The 19,969-nt window shown below is 49.7% G+C and overlaps 1 protein-coding gene and 1 pseudogene across 15 annotated transcripts in view; one reads left to right on the top strand and one right to left on the bottom strand.

Annotated features, from left to right (window-relative positions):
- The first annotated feature begins 2,956 nt into the window (after positions 1 to 2,956).
- The window catches only part of Tnip1 (TNFAIP3 interacting protein 1), a 52,170-nt gene continuing 35,157 nt past the window's right edge, over positions 2,957 to 19,969 (top strand). For 4 of the 15 annotated variants that reach the window (XM_030246199.1, XM_006533848.3, XM_030246197.1 and 1 more), the window contains exon 1: positions 9,786 to 9,892. The gene's annotated coding sequence lies outside the window, so the exon portion shown is untranslated. Of the gene's footprint in view, positions 3,081 to 9,734; positions 10,066 to 13,510; positions 13,564 to 19,969 lie in introns of those variants that run through there. The other 11 variants (XM_006533847.4, XM_030246196.1, XM_006533846.4 and 8 more) reach the window with 7 other exon arrangements.
- Gm12230 lies at positions 17,969 to 19,660 on the bottom strand (annotated as a pseudogene).

Here is a 19,969-nt window from a genome sequence, read left to right as displayed (position 1 = left end):
CCACCAACAAGGAAGATGGGAACTAAGCTCTTGTCTTCTACAACAGCAATGGATGCTCTAACTGCTGAGCCTTCTCTCGTCCCTTTGTTTATTTATTTTTTAAAGATTTATTTATTATTATAAATAAGTACACTGTAGTTGTCTTCAGACACACCAGAAGAGGGCATCAGATCTCATTACAGATGGTTGTGAGCCACCATGTGGTTGCTGGAATTTGAACTCAGGACCTCTGGAAGAGCAGGCTGTACTCTTAACTGCTGAGCTATCTCTCCAGCTCCCTTGTTTATTTTTTGAGATAGGATCTCACTATGTAGCCAGACTGACCTCAAACTCACTTCTGCCTCAGCCTCCCCCATGCTGGGTTTACAGATTCGCACCACCCAGCCCTGTTCTTGACAGTGCCCAGTGCCTTGAGGAAGAGAGTATGATGTGGGATTGAGCACTGGACTAAGAGTCTGGAAGGCCCCAAGTTACTCAGGGAGAAGTCACTTCCTCTGTCTGGCCTTCACTTCCTGCTGCAATGGAAGTGAAGTGATGCAATAGTCAGAGGCTCTCCCATCCTTCCCTGGGCAATCCCGACCTCAAGCGCACAGAAGCCACTGAGAAAAGAATTCAGCAAACTCTGCCCCAGCTCCCCTTCCGTGTGCCCGGCCTTCGCCATGGGCTGTGTGCAAGATGTGTGCCTATATCTTTAGTTCTCCCTTCTTCAAACTCCATGTCACACTTGGGACGAGTGGTTGCCAGTATTTTGTGCAGACACTTCTCAGTACAGAGTCTATTCCCTTTGTGGTGAACATCCTTTTTTGTGTTCTTCCTTGATTTTTTTCAGGTCTCAGCTGAGAAGTCACTTCCTGCAGGAAGGCTGCCCAGGCTCCCAAATCCCAACTAGACATCTGCCCTGGTACCTACAGCTCCCTGCAATATTTTTCCTGACAAAACACATCTTTTCCAGTGTTTGCTGTAACTATCTGATCATATGCCACAGCCTCCAGAACAGTGCCATCCAACAACACCCTCTGCAATGGTGCAGGGAATGGACAGACTTGTAGGCCCATGTGGTATTCAGAAACTGAAGACCAGACAGGAGAAATGACTTCTAAGTGAATTTAGTTAGGGGTTTCCTGACTCCCAGTCTAGCACTCTTTTCTACACCATACCATCTTCCTCATGGCACTGACCACTCTTCAAGGGCTCAAAGCCACATGCATAGTAGTACACACCTGTAACCTCAAGTCACATGTAGGAACAGCTGTCATCCTGGCTATACATCACAATGAAAGGTGCCTAATGCTATTAAGGAACTGAGTGTGTGTGTGTGTGTGTGTGTGTGTGTGTGTGTGTGTGTGTATGTGTGTGTGAGTGTGAGTGTGTAGGACATGTGCATATGTGTGTACATATACGTGAAGCCCAGCAGTGAACCTCAGGTGTTACTCCTTAGGTGACAACCATCTTGTTTTTTATGACAGGTTCTCTCACTGCCTCCGGCTCATCAGTTTAGCTAGACTGGCTGACCCACAGATCCCAGATATCCTGTCTCTGCCTCCCCAGCACTGGCCTGTGTGTATCTACACCAGACTTTTAAATTTGGGTGCTGGGGCTCAAAATCAGTGAGCACTTTACCCACTGAGCTATTTCCTCATTTCCTCAATTATTGCTTTTATTTAGGTTTAGTTAATTTACATTTGATCCACCATATGTGGATAATGGTCACTCAGTTGGATAGGACAGTCCTGAACTAGGGATAATCAAGAAAGCCTCTCTCACCCAGGTGGCCTCTTCCTATCTCCTCAGACATTTTTGTGGCAGGTAGTGAATGGCAGTGGGTAACTTTATATATGTAGTCAGTGGTTTACAAGGGGTGTCGACAAAGCATCTTTTGGCTTCTGGTACAGTTGCAGAAAGCAGACAGAGCAAGACTCAGTTTCCCACTTTGCAGTGGGTGTGACAGTGAGTGAGATGGGGGTCAGTGACACGTGCATGTGTGAGCAGTCATTTGTTGTGACAAAAGACTGACAAGCAGCATCTTAGAGGAGGGGTTTATGTTGGCTCCCAGTTTGAGGTGATACAGTCCACTCTGGTAGGAAGGCCTGGCAGTGTGGGAGTGGCTCTAAGCTGTGGTGGCAAGTGCATCCGGGGGCTCGCTCACATCTAGTGGATCAGGAAGAGCAGAGAAAGCAGAAAACAGTGCTTGAACAACCCTCTCCTGATCCCCACTTTTCATTCAGTCTGGAACCCCAGCCTCCCCGGACAGTGCTGTCCACATTCAAGGTGGGTCTTCCCTCTTTTGGAAAACCTCTCTGGAAAAGGCCTTACAGGCACACCCCAGGTGTATCTCCTCGAGACTTCTAAATCCAGTGAAGTTGATCATAGAGAATAACCATCACACAAAGCTCAGGAGGAAGTGGCATGCTCAGACTGCAGCTGGCAGGTTCAGAACGGGCCAAGGGTTTCCAAGTGTGGCTGGACATCCAAGTGAGACTCAGCAAGACTCAGCATCTGGGGAAGAATGAGAAACTTTTCCTCCTCTGGAGAGGATGCTTGGGAGCAGATGAGGCAGGAACAAGACAGGAGGACGTGAGCAGGATGCCTGGAGATTTCCCCAAGGCCACGCACACTGGAATCCCCCACTTTGAACAAAAGAGGAAACATATATCTCCAGGCCATCCCAGCAGGGCAGCCCAGGTGGCCTGTGTCCTTGTACCTGCCTTTGCTTGATTCCCAGCCCAGCTCAGGAGCCAGCAGGCTCTCAGCTCTTCTCCAGAGCCCCCTCCCCTTCCTGGAATCTACCACAAGTGACAGGCAGCCTGGGGAGCAACAGGTGGAGGCTGGCAAAGGGCCCTCTGCTCTGCCAGAGGCGGGATGGGGCCTCAGCTCGGCCTTGTGGGGCTGCCTGGTGGCTGGCTTCTCCATCATGGGGGAATTCCCCTCCTGCCTCAGAGTCAGCTCCGCCCAGCCCTCCTTCCTGCAGAAGCTCAGAAAGCCCAGCAACCTTCACAGGGACACAGGGAGGCATGGCCGCACTCACTGGGCACATCTTCAGATCACCTCGTGCATTCTCGGATGAGTGACCTGGGCTGAAGGTAGGTGTGACAAGGCAGATTCCAGGAGCGTCACACGGTAATGTCAAGGCCACCAGACCTTCCCAGCTGTGTGTCAGTAACTGCTTGGCCTCCTCTTCTCTGCCAGCTGGGGTCTTTTGCTCCCCAGCCTAGCTTGGTGGGCCCACCTAGGGCCTTGAATTCTGTGTCTCTGTTCTTCCCTGAGCCTCCTTTGCCCTCTGACCTCTGTCTCTCTCCCTCGTACTTGTTCTGACCAATCTTCTCTCCGAATGTCTGCAACTTTTCCAAAGGGAAGGAAAGAGAGACTTTCTCTTTTTCTGTACTATCCCTCTCTCTGAGGGGTGAAGGGGACTTTTCTCTTTCTTGTTCCCATATTTTCTTGTGTGTGAGAGGACATGTTTGCATTTGTGTCAGGCTCCCAGGAGCAGGTACATATATCGGTCCATGGGAGTGTTTATGTTTGTGGATGGTCTGGGTGTCTGTCTCTGTGTGAATGTGAATTTTGAGGGGGATGGTGTGGGATGAGCTGGGCAGTTTGGAAGTCTAAACCCAAACAAGGAAGGTTGGTGGAAACCCATCTTGCTCCCTGGGGGACACAATAGCTGTTGAGCCCCTCCTCAGCACTGGAATGAAGGAACCCCTCCCCTGTCTCCAGACTTCTTTGCTCTGAGGCCCACTGGCTCCTTCTGAGGGTGAACCTTTCACCGAGAACTTGAGGCCCTGGGAGTGGGGCCAAGGGCTGGCAGATGGTGGGGACTTCTTTTTTTGATAATAAGCAGTCCAGTTTTTCCGAAGCTGGTCAGAGGGCCAGCCTAGGGAAGTCCCTGGCTGGGGGAGGTAAGGGCCAGAGGCTGGGTCTGACTTTTGACAGTGACCTCTGGACTGCAGAATGAGGGAGGAATGTGGCGAGATTCTAGAAGACATGAGAAGGTATGGGGTAGATTGAGAGAGAAATGCTATTGGGGCCTGGTAGGGCTTCCCAGGATTGGGCAATGTTCTGGTCCTATGGGTCTGCCTCCCTTAGGGACTAATCTCTTCCCACTTCCAGGAAGATGATGAGGAGCAAGCTAGGATCCCAGTTTGGAGCCAGCTTGATACTCTGATTTGGAGTCAGGCGGGCCAGAGGGAGAGAAGCCAGAGAAGGAAAGACCCAGGACTCCTCGAGACCGTGGGAGGGGCCTGGCAGGGCCAGTGTATGAGGAGCTGGGAATTTCCCTGGTGTCATTGTCCTAGAAACCAGAGAATAACAGGCAGGTTAGGGACACAGGAGAAAGAGCCGGGGAGGAGAAAGAGGAGGACAAGGCTGGCGAGGAAGCCAGCAGCCGTGGCCAGAGGCCACCTCCTCAGACAGCTCTCAGTGAGATCCAGGCAAAGTGAGCCCCAGCAGTAGGCCTGAGATCCCCTGAGAGAGGAAGATCCACACTCCCTGCTGCCCCAGACCACAATGACCATGCTTCTTATCACTAGGGCCATTTCTCTCTGTGTGTGCCACAAACTGGCCCTGCTGTTGTCCCCATAGCCTTGCTTAGAAAGCTAGGTTACAGACCAGGAGTGAGTGTCAGGGTCAGAATCAAAGCCCAGACTTCAGGAGGTGGGAGGTGTCCTGGGAAGAGGGCAAGTTGTGAATGCAAATGCTTTCCTTCCTCTTGAGAGGATGACTGGGGGATGCAGAGATGGCTCAGGGGCTAAAGGAGCTTGTTGCTAAGTCTGACAACCCGAGTTTAATCCCTGGGACTCATGTAGTAAGAGAGACAGGACTCCTACATACAGTCCTCTGAGCTCCATTACATGTGCTGTGACATGTGCTAGGGAGACATACACACATGATACACACTTGTAATAAATAAATAAATAAATAAAAATAAATGTAAAAGATGATGCATGAACACAGAAAAAAACTGTGGCCTTCATAGCCTAGGAAGGTAGGTAGAATTAAAAATGCCTTTTTAGGCTGAGGGGAGCTGAAACTACAGACTCAGTTAATTTAGTGCCATTGTTGATGTTGTTGTTGTTTGTGTATGATTTGATGAGAAGGGGTTGCTTTGAGACAGAGTCTCATGTAGTCCAGGCTGGCTCTGGATTCTTGGTCTTGATGCTTCTGCCTCTGTAGAACTAAGATTGGGGCAGTCATCCAGTTGACATGCCATTTTTTCCTTTTCTTTCTTCTTTCTTCTGGCTGGGTCTCATGTATCCCAGGCTAGCCCCAAATCCCCTATGGAACTGAGCCTGACCTTGAGTTTCTGATCCTCTAGCCTCCACCCCTTGACTGTGGGGATTACAAATGTGTGCCATCACAGGCGGTTCTCTGAGGTACTAGGGATGGAATCCGGGTCTTGAGTAGGGTGGGCCAGCACCGTCTGTAATCGTCACCAGCACTCAAATCCCATTTCAGTCAGGGTCACATGTTTGTCATTCCTTATCTCTGTTAACCATCACCCAAATCTCCCTTTCTGATAATCACACACCCAAGAGCAGAAAGTACCTAGAATCCACACAGGGTTTTGTGTTCCGAGGTTGCCTCGGGCTGAGAGTCCAGGAAGAGATCCAGGATTGCTAAATGCTCCCACCCCCACCTCTCAGGTCCACTCTCCCCCAGCCCAGGCTCCTTATCTTCCACTCTAAGACAATAAGGCTCATACTTCTTTGATTCAAAATTCTATTTCCAGCCTGGGAATGAACCTTAGCTCAGTAGGCAGAGGGTAGCCTATCACACACAAAGCTAAGTCCCCAGGAGAGTTGAAAGGAGATGTGGGGCTACATCCCAGAACTCAGGACAGGGAGTCGTGAAAACCAGAAGTTGAATGTCTTCCTCACTAGAGAGTGATTTTGAGGCCAACCTGGGCTACATGAAACCCTGGCTCAAAAAAGTAAAGAAGGGGTGATAGAATAGCTCAGTCAGTAAAGTGGAGGACTTGAGTTTGACCTCCAGAGCCCACATAAGAAAAAGCCGATTGCAGTGATCCACACTTTAGTCCCACCCAGCACATGGGTGGAGGATTAGGGGGAGTGGAGATAGAGATGAGCGAATCTCCAGGGCTTGCTGGCACCAGCCTAGTCTAATTGGTGAGCTAAAGGTCCTAGCAAGAGACCTTGTCTCAAAATACAAGGTGGAAGGCTCCTGAGCAATGACACTCAGGTTGACCTCTGGCCCCCACACACCTGTGTGCTGCCCCACATACACATGCATACTCGAGTATACACACACACACACACACACACACACACACAGAGGCAAACAGCTGTGCTTTCCATCAGTTGGGGTGTGTATCAAAAGAGAGATGCATGGGAGCCCAGGCACTGACATCAGTATTAACCTAAAATTCAGGGTCATACCTGCCAGAAAATAACTAGACTTGCACTGGCCCTAAGAGCAGCTCCTATCCACAAACAGCAGTCATCTTTCTTCCCTCTTGTTCATATTTCAATAGCAAGTTTCATTATTTATTGTGAATAAGACTGGGGGTTTGATAATTTCTGAAGACCATTTTAAGGCTGGCATTCTGAGTTCTGTGTCCTGTTAGCTGGTGAGATGTGGTGATACGATGCATAAGAGCCTGACCTGGCTCTGTATGAACTTCTGAGAGCATCCATCTACCTGATCTTCACAGACTGGATGGGAGATGAATTGTGTAAAAGTGCAGGCCTAGCACACACTCCATGTTCTCCCTCTCCCTCTCTCTCTCTCTTTGTGTGTATTGTTCTGATTGTATGCCCATATGTGTGGGTGGATACACACGTGCCTAGAGTCCAAAAGAGGACATCATGTACCCTGATTTATCATGGCCTGCCTTCTTCCTTTGAAACAGGGTCTCTCACTGAACCTGGAGCTAGGCCAGTTAAGCCACAGCAATCCTCCTGCCTCCACCCTCCCCACCCCAACAGCACACACACAGTCACACCTGGCTTTTTATGAGTGCTGCTGTATTCACAGCAGGTCCTCTTCTGCAGCAAGGGTTCTTGCTCTCTAGTCCTTTCTCCGCCCCTTCACGTTATCTTTTAAATGCTTTACTAGCACAGCCTCCACTTCCTCCTTCTGCCACGTGACTAGACACTGTCTTTTCAAGGTATGTTTTTAGAAGTGTGCCCTTGGCTCCTCTGGAGCCTCCCTAGTAGAGGTGGTAGAGGAGGGAGTGGCAGAAAGAATGGGAGACTGTCTGCTTCAACACAAAGCAAAACAAAACCCAGGCAATGTGGCTCTCCTCCCAGGTGGGGCCTTTTTAAGGGTGCTTGTTGACACTCTAGAGGAGTTGGTGGTTGCCACCTACTTGAGTCACCCAGCTCCCAACTTGGAAACTCCCTTCCAGGCTACAGGGTGACAGAGGATGGCAGGCTAGGGCCACCTGCCTCTCACCAGATCCATGTCCCAAATCTAGGGGATGGAATCAGAGAAGGCAACGTTGCTGGGTTTAGCAGTGAGGTCTAGCGATTCGTGTAACCCACATCTGGCATTTTTTAGATGCCTACTGTGTTCTGAGGATCTGTCTATATCATATTTGTCTTCACAAACACTTGAGGGGGAGATACACTTATCCTCATTTTTTTTTTCAGAGCTTCTGTAACTGAGAAAGATGCGGAGGTAAAGTTAAAGCATGCTGGAAGCCCTGCGTTCACTCTCCTGTGCTACAGAAACAGGGCAGTGGTGGCGCATGTCTGTAATCCCAGCACATGAGAGGTAGGGGCAGGAAAGTCAGGAGTTCAAAGTCAACCTAAATAGAAAGATAGAAAGTTTGAGGCCAGGGAAGGAGAGGAAGAGAGAGAGAGAGAGAGAGAGAGAGAGAGAGAGAGAGAGAGAGAGAGAGAGAGAGAGCGCAATTCTGACTACTGATAAAAGGTAGGCAGGACCGGGAACCAAGGACCTGTGTTCTGGTTTTGGTTGTGTCAATGTGTGTGGCCTTGAGCAATGCTTAGGTTTCCGCCATCTCAGATGGCACAGTGTTCTGGAGTGAAACCAAGTCTTACAGGGACAAGAAGGGTAATGCCCTTGAATGGATGAATGCATGACTGGAATTGATAAGAAAGTTCTGGGTATGAGGCCAGCCTGGTCTACAGAGTGAGTTCCAGAACAGCCAGGGCTACACAGAGAAACCCTGTCTTGAAAAAACCCAAAAAAACCAAACCAAAACAACAACAACAACAACAACAACAACTTATCATCTCCTCACTTGAGGCTCAGGCAGGAGGATGGAAGTCTAGACCAGTTTGGGCTACATGGTGAGGCCCCTCACCCACCCACCTCAAGAGAATCACCCACTTGTAGCAATCAGTTTTCTCCTCCCTTCTTGTGGGTCCCAGGGATTGAACTCAGGTCCTCAGGCTGATCACCAAGCACCTTTACCTAACTCTGCCTCATCTCACTGGGCCCTCAGTAATGTTTTAATGTGGTGGTGTGGTCCTCTTGCCTCTGCCTCCTGAGTGCCAGGGTTAAAGGCTACAGAGAAATCAAGGGCATTTGGGAGAATGAGATGCCCAACTTTCTGAGGTCAAATATCTTATAAAACAGTATGTAATCAGAATGGAAAATATTGGAGACTTTTTTTAAGGAAATCTCAGTGCTGGGTAGTGGATTAAGTGAAGAGCTGGAAGATTAGGAAGTGAAAATTCCAGGAAGAGGTGAATTGGGAAGCGTGGGGAAGAGAGACTGAGAGACGCAGACCTTTGGCGAGTTGATGGGAGGGACCAAGGACCCACTTCCTCCTGCAGCCCGCCTCAGGGTGATTGTTCAGCCTCTCTTGCTGTGCCTGGTCTTCCTCCAATCAGGGTTAAGGTATATGCACACGTCTTTCCATAATGTGACCTAGAATGTTGTTTTGAAAATCTGCCAGCTCCTTTGAGGTAACTGGGACACAGGTGGCACTGAACGGAGGGTCCCTGGGGAAGACATATACTTACATATGTCCCTATTCACATCCCAGTTGATAGTCTCGCTATATAAAATGAGAGCATGTATGAAATAGTACCCTAGATCCTCATTGCCAGTCCTTAAGATGGAAGACCTGTCAGCGTTTTCAACAATTTCACTGAAAGGAAAAGTTTCAATCTTCCTCCTAAAAACGTACTGTCCTCCCTGTTTAAAGAGCTGGCCTTTATTCCAAGGTCAAGGCTTTCCAACTTTCAAAATCATGTATGTTCACGTCTATGGAACCCAGAGTCAATGTTAGGTGGATTTCTTTTTTCTTTTTTTTGGTTTTTTGAGACAAGGTTTCTCTGTATAGCGCTGGCTGTCCTGGAACTCACCCTGTAGACCAGGCTGGCCTCGAACTCAGAAATCTGCCTGCCTCTTCCTCCCAAGTGCTGGGATTAAAGGCGTGCACCACCACGCCGGGCTAGGTGGATTTCTTAAATGCTTTCCACTATACTTCGTGTAAGCCAGGGTCAGTCTCTCTCATACACACGCACATGCACAACGTGCATGTGTGCAAGACATGTGTGTGTGTGTGTTTGTGTGTGTGTGTGTGTATGAATCTTTCTGGTGGGATGGGGTGGCCGGGTGTGGGGTTGTCTCTGAAGTACTGGGACAGCAGGTCCTGCAGCTGGGAACTAAAACAGAGCCGCTTGCTTCGCTGCGGACGCTTAGTGCTGTCCCGCTGGGAGGTCCTCACCTTGCCCGGAGGACCCCTACGTTTGAGCCCTCAGTCGCTCCACCCAGAGGAGCCACTGCGGCTGTTTACCTCGCAGACCCCGCCCCGGCGCCCAGCGCGCAACGCCATTGGACAGACCGTACATCGGTCTCCGGGGACTTTCCCAGGGGCGTGGCGTGGCCCTGGCATTTCCTGGTACCGACCGGAGCTTAGATTCTGCGAGTCTGGCCCCGGCCCCGAAGCTCTCGTCCTAGGGTGAGCGGGGCCGCTGCGGGGGATGGGCGGACGGGAGGAGACCGGGGCCTGCGCGGGGCGCGTGGCCTAGTAGCTGGAGTCGCGGCACAGTGAGTTGTCGCCATCGCCAGGCTTGGGGGACTCCCGGCCGGAGGAGCCAGACAGGCGCGCATGCGCACCTCCTGCGGCGCTAGGTAGGGACCGGCTTGCTGACTCCAATGAGCAAAGTTTTGGGTAGCGGTGTGCAGACGTCCGTCGAAATGACGAAAATCATCACCATACCCACGCTTATTGGTCGATTTCCAAATAGTCTTGTTTTGAGACAAGGTCTCTCTATGGAACACTGCTTCGCTATATAGAGCAGGTTGATCTCGAACTTACAGAGACCCTACTGCTTTAGTATCCCGAGTGCGAGGGTAAAAAGCGTGTAGCCAAATGCTGATCTAATCCATCTCTGACATTCATTCTAAGCATGACCGTTACTTTTTTTTTTTTGTTTTTTTGTTTTTTTGTTTTTTTTGTTTTTCGAGTCAGGGTTTCTCTGTATAGCCCTGACTGTCCTGGAACTCACTTTGTAGACCAGGCTGGCCTCGAATTCAGAAATCCGCCTGCCTCTGCCTCCCGAGTGCTGGGATTAAAGGCGTGCGCCATCACGCCCGGCTTACTTTTTTTTTTTTTTTAATTATGTTTGTTTATTGTTTGCAAGTAATAAGGTTGCCGACAGCTTGCCTGATTGATTCCTCCTGTGGGTTCATGGACTCGAACTCAGGTCCTCGGGCTCAGTGGCCAGCATCTTTACTGGCCATCTGGCCAGCCTTTCTCCATGAATGTTACTTTATATCTTCACCTCCCAAGTGAGGAAACCCAGGTATTGGGGATTGGTCTGGTGCTGTGTATACAAATGCTAAAATCTGAACTCCAAGATCTGGTTATTTCCCGGACTTGTGTTAACCTTGCTCTCCAATTTAAAGCTATTGGTTGAATAAAAGTGGCTACAGATAATTACTGGTTCAAATAGAGGTAGGCGCACCTTCAGGGGTCGCAGGTAAGGACCTAGACGAAAAGAGAAAGAGGAGGAAAAGAGAAAGCAGGAGGTCTCCATTAGACATGATGGACCGGGAGCACGTGTCAAGTAAAATGCCCCTGAAGGACAGACTGATAGAGCAGAAATAAGCTGAAACTCAAAACAACAAATACTTGAGTACAGCTGAGAATTAGCCTGTCTAGCTTTAGAAAAATAGATCAGGGGCTAATTCGACCAGTAATTGTGCTGGAGCTGTTCGGATCTCTTTAATCTTAAATTATTCAGTCTTAATTATTGGGGGCTGGTCGGGTCAAATTAAGAACTAATAGAGTTTTTGATAACATTTAAAGCAACACCAAGCAACTTGCAGATTGGAATCACACAACTAGTGAATTGCAAAGTCAGGATTCCAACCTGGTTGTTGGCTGCAAAGCCCCCTGTTCCATCCCCATTAAGCTTGTTTTGTAAGGGGCTTTAGTGCACACAGGTGCTGGGTAGATACAGTGAGTTTCTGGGAATAATTTAGGAGTGATTCTTTTTTCTACTTTGGGCTGTGTTTAACAGCCGTGCACCGTGGGACCGTTCTATGTTTCTGTGTGAGATCACGTGTGTGGAAGTGGGTTGTGCTGTGCCTGTATTCATCTTGTACCCGGCAGTGGGTGGGAATTTGGTGCTGTCTCTGAGGAACTGTTTTGGTAAAGGGGAGGGAGGGACTTTTGTGGATGAAGCAAAAGTCTCTGCAGCAGCCGTCCCCACCCCCTTGTTGAATGGCAGTGTGGGAACCGTGTGAATTCCCGATGCCTCATTTTGATTTCACAGTCAGTCAGAGTGGGATTTGATCAGCTCTTACTCACAGTGCCAACAATGAGGGGTGTGGTAGAGGGGAATTCACACTTGTGAGTGGACTGTCGGAGGACTCACAGAATTGTTTTTTGGTCCTTGAGGGAGGACATTGTGTTGGGAGAGTGGAATATTCACACTAGCTAAGCAGGCTCAGCGTTCCTTTGTATCTAGTAAATGGCCTGTAAAACTAACGCATAATGGTAATTCTAGTAACCTTACACTGAGAAGTTGGCTTCTGACCTTTAATGCTGGTCTTCATGTTGTGGTGACTCCTAACCATAAATTTTGTTTGTTTGTTTGGTTTTTTGAGACAGGGTTTCTCTGTGTAGCCCTGACTGTCCTGAAACTCACTTTGTAAACCAGGCTGGCCTGGAACTCAGAAATCCACCTGCCTCTGTCTCCCTTCCAAGTGCTGGGATTAAAGGTGTGCGCCACCACTGCCTGGCCTGAAAAGTTTTTTAAATGTGTAGTTTTTACATTCAGAAATTATTTACTCTTTTGCGTATTTATTTATTTATTTATTTATTTATTTTGAGAGAGAGTTTCTTAGTCCAGGCTGACCTTAACCCTGCAGCTCTCTGTGCCTACTGGCACTACAGGGGTGTTCCACCATGCCTGATGTCATTTATTCTTTCTGACCTGATAGTGTCTCATATTTTAGCTGGACCCTCTGTCCGATTTCAATTTTACATGTATTCATTTGTACTTGGAGGTGAGTGTGTGCCTGGGTATCCATACCCAAGTGGAAGTCAGAGGACAACTTTCACCAGTTGTCTTTTTCCTTCTATCATACTGGTTTCTGGACTTGAACTCAGGTTGCTGTGACAAACACCTCTACTCTCTGAGCTATCTGGCCAGTTCTAAATTGTTATTTTGTTTTATTTTGTAATAGGGTTCTTTATAGCCCAGGCTGGCCTTCAAAACTTCTGATCCTCCTGCATCAGTTTGAGTGCTGGCATTAGAGGCATGCACCACTATGCCTGGTTTATAGGGTACTGTGGGGTTGAACCCAGAGCTTCATTTATGCTAGGCAAGCCCTGTACCAAGTAAAGTACACCCCTAGTCCCAAGGGCTATGTTCTGCTGCTGGCTTAGACTGTCGTCATGACTGTGTCCTGGGAAATTAGTTAGGTATTAGTCCTCTGTGGACACATTTAATCTTTACCCTCTGGGAGCAACAGATGGGAGCATTCAGTATTTTTATATATCTGGTCATGTTGTCCCCTCCACGTGGGTGACCTGTGGGTGTGGGTGCCTGTCCCTGGATGCCCGTAGCAGCTCCCTTGGGGCCCCAGGAAGCCATGGGTCTGACTCATTCCTTCACCCCCAGTACTGTGTCTCTGGCCCGGATGTCCCGGCTGGGTCAGACGGACCTGGTTTGAGTATGGTGGTGCTCTGAAAGGTTATTTGTATGCCTCCCTCCCCTGGGTGCTGGCTCCCTTCTGTGCCCACTGTGATTTGGCAGGCCCTGCTACCTGCTTTTTCCCAGCCGTGTGTGTTCTCAGCCTGTTCTCACACTGAGCCCTTATGCCTGCCATCCCAAATGCCCTGACCAGTTTCTAGCCCTTCCCATGGCTGCTTTTTCCTTATCTGTCAAGTCTCAGCTCAAATGTCACCTCCTGAGAGGGGGCCTTCCCTGCTCTTCCTATGCAAAACACACAGCCCTCTCACTTTCTGTCATGTTACTACTTTGTTCATTCATTTATCATGATCTAAAGTAGATTTATTTGTGAGCCAAGTATGGTGATGCAGACATTTACTCCCTGCCCTCAGGAGACAGAGGAAGGCAGATCTCTCTGACTTCAAGGCCCGCCTGATCTCCAACCGTGAGTTCTAGGATGGATCGCAGGAGGAAGTGTTTCAGCTGCCTTCAGCTGGGTGGTGGTCAGGCTGTATCTGTATGCCAGAGCTTGTTTTTGCCTTCCAGGGCTCCTCCTGGCTGGGAGCTCTTTGTGACAGCATCAGGAGCCAGGGGACAGGCTAGCCACCGTGGATGTGGCTTGGGTATAAAGTCTTTCAGGAGCACCTGATTGATAACGAGGGATTTCCAGAAGTAAGTGATGGGGGCCCTGGAAAGATGGAAGGTACAGAGTAGGGCCTGGGCCTTTTAGGGGGCTGGATGGACATAGCAGATAGTGTGTAAGGTTGTGCTTAGTTGGGGAGCTGTTAACTGGGCTGGGCAAGACCCCCCAAAGATCCCAGGCATGGGAATGTCTGTCTGGACACTCAGATGGCTGGGCTGCAGCCGAGCTGGTGGGTCTCAGTGCTAACTGTGAGGCTAGAACTGTCTCCTACTCCCCTGTGACTGACAGCTCCTAGTGCAGACCAGGTAGGTTCTGCACGCAGCTCTAAGGGATGGCAGTGTCACCCCTCAGCATTGTGGGAGATCTGTCTGCATACTGGCTGAGGCTATGGCTGAGGCTGTTAGAGTCTTAGCCCCAGGCGGCAAGTAACCCCACTTCCCAGGCCTCTGGATAACTCACCTCAAACCCTTTCCTGGCCTGCGTTCTGTGCCAAGCCCTCTCTGTGTTGGTCCTTTGCTCTGTCCCAGATGTTGGGTGGAGGGTATGGCTCAGTTAGTGGAGTGCTTACCTACCATGAGTGAACTTGGGTTCTAGTCCCAGTATCACCTAAGTCAGGTGTGTTGGGGAACACCTATGATCCCAGCACTAAGAAGATGGTGATGGGAGCCAGAAGTTCATGATCACTCTTTGCTAATGTTTTGAGTTCAGGGCCAGCCCCTGTCTCAAAAATCCAAACTAGATGAATTCTTCAAATGGTAAAACCCAGCCATTGGATGCCCCCTCCCTTGTCCATTCATTGGGTGGTCTCCATTGACTCCAGCTGGGCCAGGCCTTTCTGTGCCCTCTGGTGATATCTCTGGCTTGCCCCTCTGCTCCCTGTCTATCTTGAACCCAGGAGAGGTGTCATGTCTCCAGCTATAGACAGACCTAGGCAGCCACCAGGCTGTTGGAGGAAATTATTTCTCTGTGTTCTTCCCGTGACCTCCACAGGACGATCACACCAGAGACTGGAAAGGGTGACTGCTGAGGACTGTCTGCGTCCTTTCTGATGGCTGTCCCTGAAGGGCTGGCTATCCTTCGCTCACTAACCTTGTCTCCAGGCTATTCCCTGAGCCCTGGGGCACTTTGTCTGCTAAGCACAAGGGTGGACACAACACGACCTCAGCCTTGGCAGGCACGTGGGGATGAGGGAGTGCTGGCTCTGGGGCCCAGTCACTGGACCCTGAGATGATTCTTGTAAAATGGAGGAGCCCCTGATTCAAGGGCCTGTAGTTCCCTCTGCCCTGACCTTCACCTGGCTAGCCTCGGCTCACTGCCAGTCACTGTTTTTTGAGACAGGCTCTCTCTTCCTGGCCTAGGACTCACCAATTAGGCTACACTGGCTGGCTAGTCAGTTCTGGGAATTTCCCTTCGTCCACCGCCTCAGCTCTTGGATTATAGACAGTGTCCCCAGGCTGGCCTTGCATTCATGCTGGAACTGCAGGTGTGAGCCACTATGTTTGGCTTCTGGCTTTTTAGATTTATTATTACATTTATTGTGTATCTGTGTGAAGGTCAGGGGACAACTTATAAAGGAATGGGTTCTCTCCTATCATATGGGGGCCTGATATCAAGCTCCAGTTGTCAGTTTAGGGAGCAAGCACCCCCTTCAGCCACCTCACTACTCCCCCCCCACCCCTGCCCCGCCATCTTTAAATGTGTGTTCCGGGGCTCAAACGTAGGCTTTTGTGCTCGTGTGGTAAGCTCTTTACTGACTGAGCTATCTCCCCAGTGTCCTCTTCCCACCATATTTGGTATAAGGAGAGTTCTCAAAACCTGGCATCTTCCCCTGAGAGGGGACTTACAGGGTTGCATAAAATAGCTGTGGCACACCCTTAATCCCAGCTCTTGGGAGGCAGGGGCAGGCAGATTTCTGAGTTTGAGGCCAGCCTGGTCTACAGAGTAAGTTCCAGGACAGCCAGGGCTATACATAGAAACTGTCTCAAAAAACCAAAGAGAAAGAAAGAAAGAGAGAGAGGGAGGGAGGGAGGGAGAGAGGGAGGGAGGGAGGGAGGGAGGGAGGGAGGGAGGGAGGGAGGGAGGGAGGGAGGGAGGGAGGAAGTTAGTTAGTTGTGGCATTTGGGCTCTGAGAGATAGGCTACCCTCTTGTCCTGACGTTGGCCTCTCAGCTGATGGTCAAGGCCACCCTGGCTCAGTGATGCCTAGTGTCAGTTCTGGGCTTTAGCTGAGGGGAGGAATGTGGGTATGAAGGACAGTGGATGTGGTAGATAGGCTGCCAATCAACCCTTTGAGGCTTGCTGGTGACAGGAGCATTGGGACTGTGAAGGGATACTGTGATTTAAGACCCACTTTGATCCTGGAGGACTAGTCTTGGGTTAGGCCTTGCCCTCTGGACTTGGCTTTCTGGGAGCTGGGATCATGTTGGGTGTGAGCACCCAAGCTTTGTGCTTGTTCCTGGCCTGAGGTACATACAGGCAGTCTAGATTTTCTCTTGCCCTTTTTGGTCTCTGTGAGTACCTGCACTTGTGAGGTAGAGACCAAAGGGTCAGGGGTTTAAGCCATCCTTGGGTACTGTCTCAGTCAGGGTTTCTATTCTTGCACAAACATCATGACCAAGAAGCAAGTGGGGAGGAAAGGGTTTATTCAGCTTACACTTCCATACTGCTGTTCATCACCAAGGACGTTAGGACTGGAACTCAAGCAGGTCAGGAAGCAGGAGCTGATGCAGAGGCCATGGAGGGATGTTCTTTACTGGCTTGTTTCCCCTGGCTTGCTCAGCCTGCTCTCTTATAGAACCAAGACTATCAGCCCAAAGATGGTCCCACCCACCAGGGGCCTTTCCTCCTTGATCACTAATTGAGAAAATGCCTTACAGCTGGATCTCACGGAGCTCCTTTCTCTGTGATAACTCCAGCCTGTGTCAAGTTGACACACAAAACCGACCAGTACAGACATAGCAAATAAGAGAACAGACTGTGTCTCAAAGACCAAAAAAAGGAAAGATGGATGAGCTCTGCCTAAGGTGAAAGTTGTCCCCTCTGCCAGACCTATTGTATAGGAGTCTAGATCTGCCTTACAGAGTTAAGGAAAGACTTGAGAAGACAGCAGCCCTCAGCTGGGCCTCATCTAGAGTTGTTAACCAGGGGGGTTTGGCATGCATTCTTCTGCCCTATTTGTTGTGTATATTCAGGGTATGTGCCCTGTCACACGTGATGTACACTTGGCTTTTTATTTTATGTGCATTTTTTTCTGTGTCTTCACAAAGCAGTGAATGTCATGGGTTTGATTGCTATATAGTGTTCCACAGATTGATGGCACCTTAGTCTATTTATCAATATCCTTTTGATGGCCACTCAGGATATTTTTGCTCTTATGAAGCATACACCAGTCCCACTTTTCATCCAGCCCCTATTGGGGCTGGTGCAGAAATCTCTAGAAACCTTGATAGAGGTTCATTGGGTGGGTTGAGCTCTGCACATTGGAGAAGGGAAATAGCCTCCAGCTTTGCTTCTCTATGAGAGGGCTTGATTCCTGATTCTCAGCATGCCTGCAGACACACAGGCTGGTTGGTGACATCATTGATAAAGGTCACTGTCATCCTGAGATCACTTGAAGGAGCACAGGTCTGCATTGTTGCGCAGTCTTGGCACTGCTCCATAGTCACTTGTGATTGCCTTGGTCCTGTGGTAAGACAGCATAGCACAGCAGAAGCACGTGTGGAGAGGTGGAGAGCAGGGTTGCCCACCTACTCAGCCAGAATGAGGCACCCTGGGAACAAGCTTTGTGACATTTGGGGCTTTGGGAGACAGTCACTATCCAACTATAGCAGCTACTTTTTTTCTTTAGGAGACCCAACTGTTAAGAAACACATGTGAATGCCAGGGCTCTGTCAACAAATATGCATATACATATACGAATGAAAGTGTGGAAGCAAAAATCCCTGTGTTCAGGAGGCAACACCTGAGTGTTGTGTCCAGTCCTGGGCCTGCTGCAGCTAGGGTAGTCGATTGGCAGGTGATAGGGCAATGCCAGGAACAAGACCTGGTCAGCCACCAGGGAAGCCTTGAGCTTCTAGACCTTACTAGCTATGGCTAGCATGAGAAACGTGACATCTTGTTCCTTACCCTTGGGACCTGAGACATACAGGCCATTGGGAGCAGTGCAGGCATCGTTGTGCCAAGTGCCAAATTCACTCTCTCTCTCTCTTTTTTTTGTAAGTTGGAAAATAACTTTATTTGTTCTAGGGCATTGGCCAGAGTCCCCTTAGAACTTCCGAAACTGCATTTTGGTGCCAGCAGCCTTGGTGACCTTGAGAACATTGAATGGACACTCCAACAGTGACAATGTCTCCGATCTGTACATCCCTGAAACAGGGAGGCAGGTGCTCAGACATGTTCTTGTGACGCTTCTCAAAGTGATTATATTTTCGGATGTAACGGTGATAGTCCCGGTGGAAGACAATGGTCCTTTGCATCTTCATCTTCGTCACAACACTAGACAAGATCCGACCTCAGATGGAGACATTACCAGTGTAGGGGCATTCTCTGTCTATGTAGGTGCCCTCGATGGCCTCTTTGGGCATCTTGAGGCCTAGACCGATGTTTGTGTAGGACCGAGGGAGTTTTTCCTTGCCGGTTTCTCCCAGCAGAACACACTTCTTGTTCTGAAAGATTGTAGGCTGCTTTTGGTAAGCATGCTCCGTCTGAATGTCCACCATCTTCCCTGAGAAAAGGAGAGGTAGGCCCACTCCCGACTTGCTTATTCGCCACCCCAAATTCAGTCTTGTAGAACCCCCATCTCCTCGGCTGCTTCCAGCCCAAGATGACTGCAGGTCAGGGCTGACAGAGATGGAAGCCAGGGCCCTGGCCTTTCCTTGGGGATTCTACCTCCTGCCTCCCTGGGCACTGGAGGCTGGATTATTTGTGGTATCACAATAGGCTGTGTGTCCTCAGACAGATGACTTAACTCCTCTGAGTCTGCCCCTGCAGTTGTTTAGGCAGGTGGATTGGCCTCCTTGTTGGAAAGCAGGGATAAGCACAGTCAACTCTGGGTGAGGTAATGTGTGTCAAGGTTCAGCCAGGACCTGGTACACGTTGATGCTGAACTAGTCATTTCGTGTCATTAATTCACCCTCCTGAGCATCCTCGAGTATGTCATTGTTACCCAACTGAGTCCCAGCTCGGGTGTCAGGCAGTGTGACATGGGGACAGTAAGGACTCCTTCTGTAGTGTAGCACAGAAGAGGGGAGAGGCCTGGGGAGGGATATGTGCTGTGCTAGAGGGACACAGTCCCCAGCTTCAGCTGGAACCCTGCCTGTCTTGTAGAAACTGGGCCTGTGAACAGCCATCAGCCCAAGGCCTGTGCTTCCCTGAATAAATTCATGGCCAGACTGAGGAGTCTAGAATCCCTCAGGCTGTAGAGGATGACCTGGGGACCGATGACAGCTCTGTTAAGGCCAGAAAGGTGGGCTGCGGCAGTAGGAATCCTGGATTGTTAGAACTAGAAAGGACCTTTGAAAATGTCCAGTCCAGACAAGCATGATGGAACGTGCCTAGGATCCAGCACTAGAGAAACGGAGGCAGTCGCATCCAGTCCAGCGCTGTCCTTGGCTGGATGTGGCTGTATCCCAGGACTCAGAAGGCACAGGGAGGTCTGAGTTTGAGGCTAGCCATGTAGGAAGATGCCATCTCAAAAAACTAAGAACAACTGGGGATATCACTGAGCAACAGAGTACTCAGCTAGCACGTGGGTTCCATCCCAGCACCACAGTCCATAAATAAATAGCAGGGGCCTGGGGGAGAAGCAGAGTAAAGTGCTTGGTCCATAAACGTGAAAGGGACTGAGTTTGAGAGATGGCTCAGTGGTTAAGAGCATTGACTGCTCTTCCAGAGGTCCTGAGTTCAATTCCCAGCAAACACATGGTGGCTCATAACCATCTGTAATGAGATCTGATGCCGTCTTCTAGTGTGTCTAAAGACAGCCACAGTATACTCATATAAATAAAATGAAGAAGAAGAAGAGGGGGAGGAGGAGGAGGAGGAGGAGGAGGAGGAGGACATCATCATCATCGTCGTCATCATCATCCCTGGGCACTTCTTGGCTACCCAGCCTAGCTAAATCATTGAACCTGAGGGTCCCAGTGAGAGACCCTGCTCAAAAAAGATGGTAGATGGCTCCTGAGCAATGACACACAGGCAAAATAAAAATA

This window comes from Mus musculus, chromosome 11 (genome assembly GCF_000001635.26).
Source record: "Mus musculus strain C57BL/6J chromosome 11, GRCm38.p6 C57BL/6J".
Taxonomy (NCBI): domain Eukaryota; kingdom Metazoa; phylum Chordata; class Mammalia; order Rodentia; family Muridae; genus Mus; species Mus musculus.
Note: the sequence above shows the minus strand (reverse complement) of the source record. Positions and strands in the feature narration are given on the sequence as shown.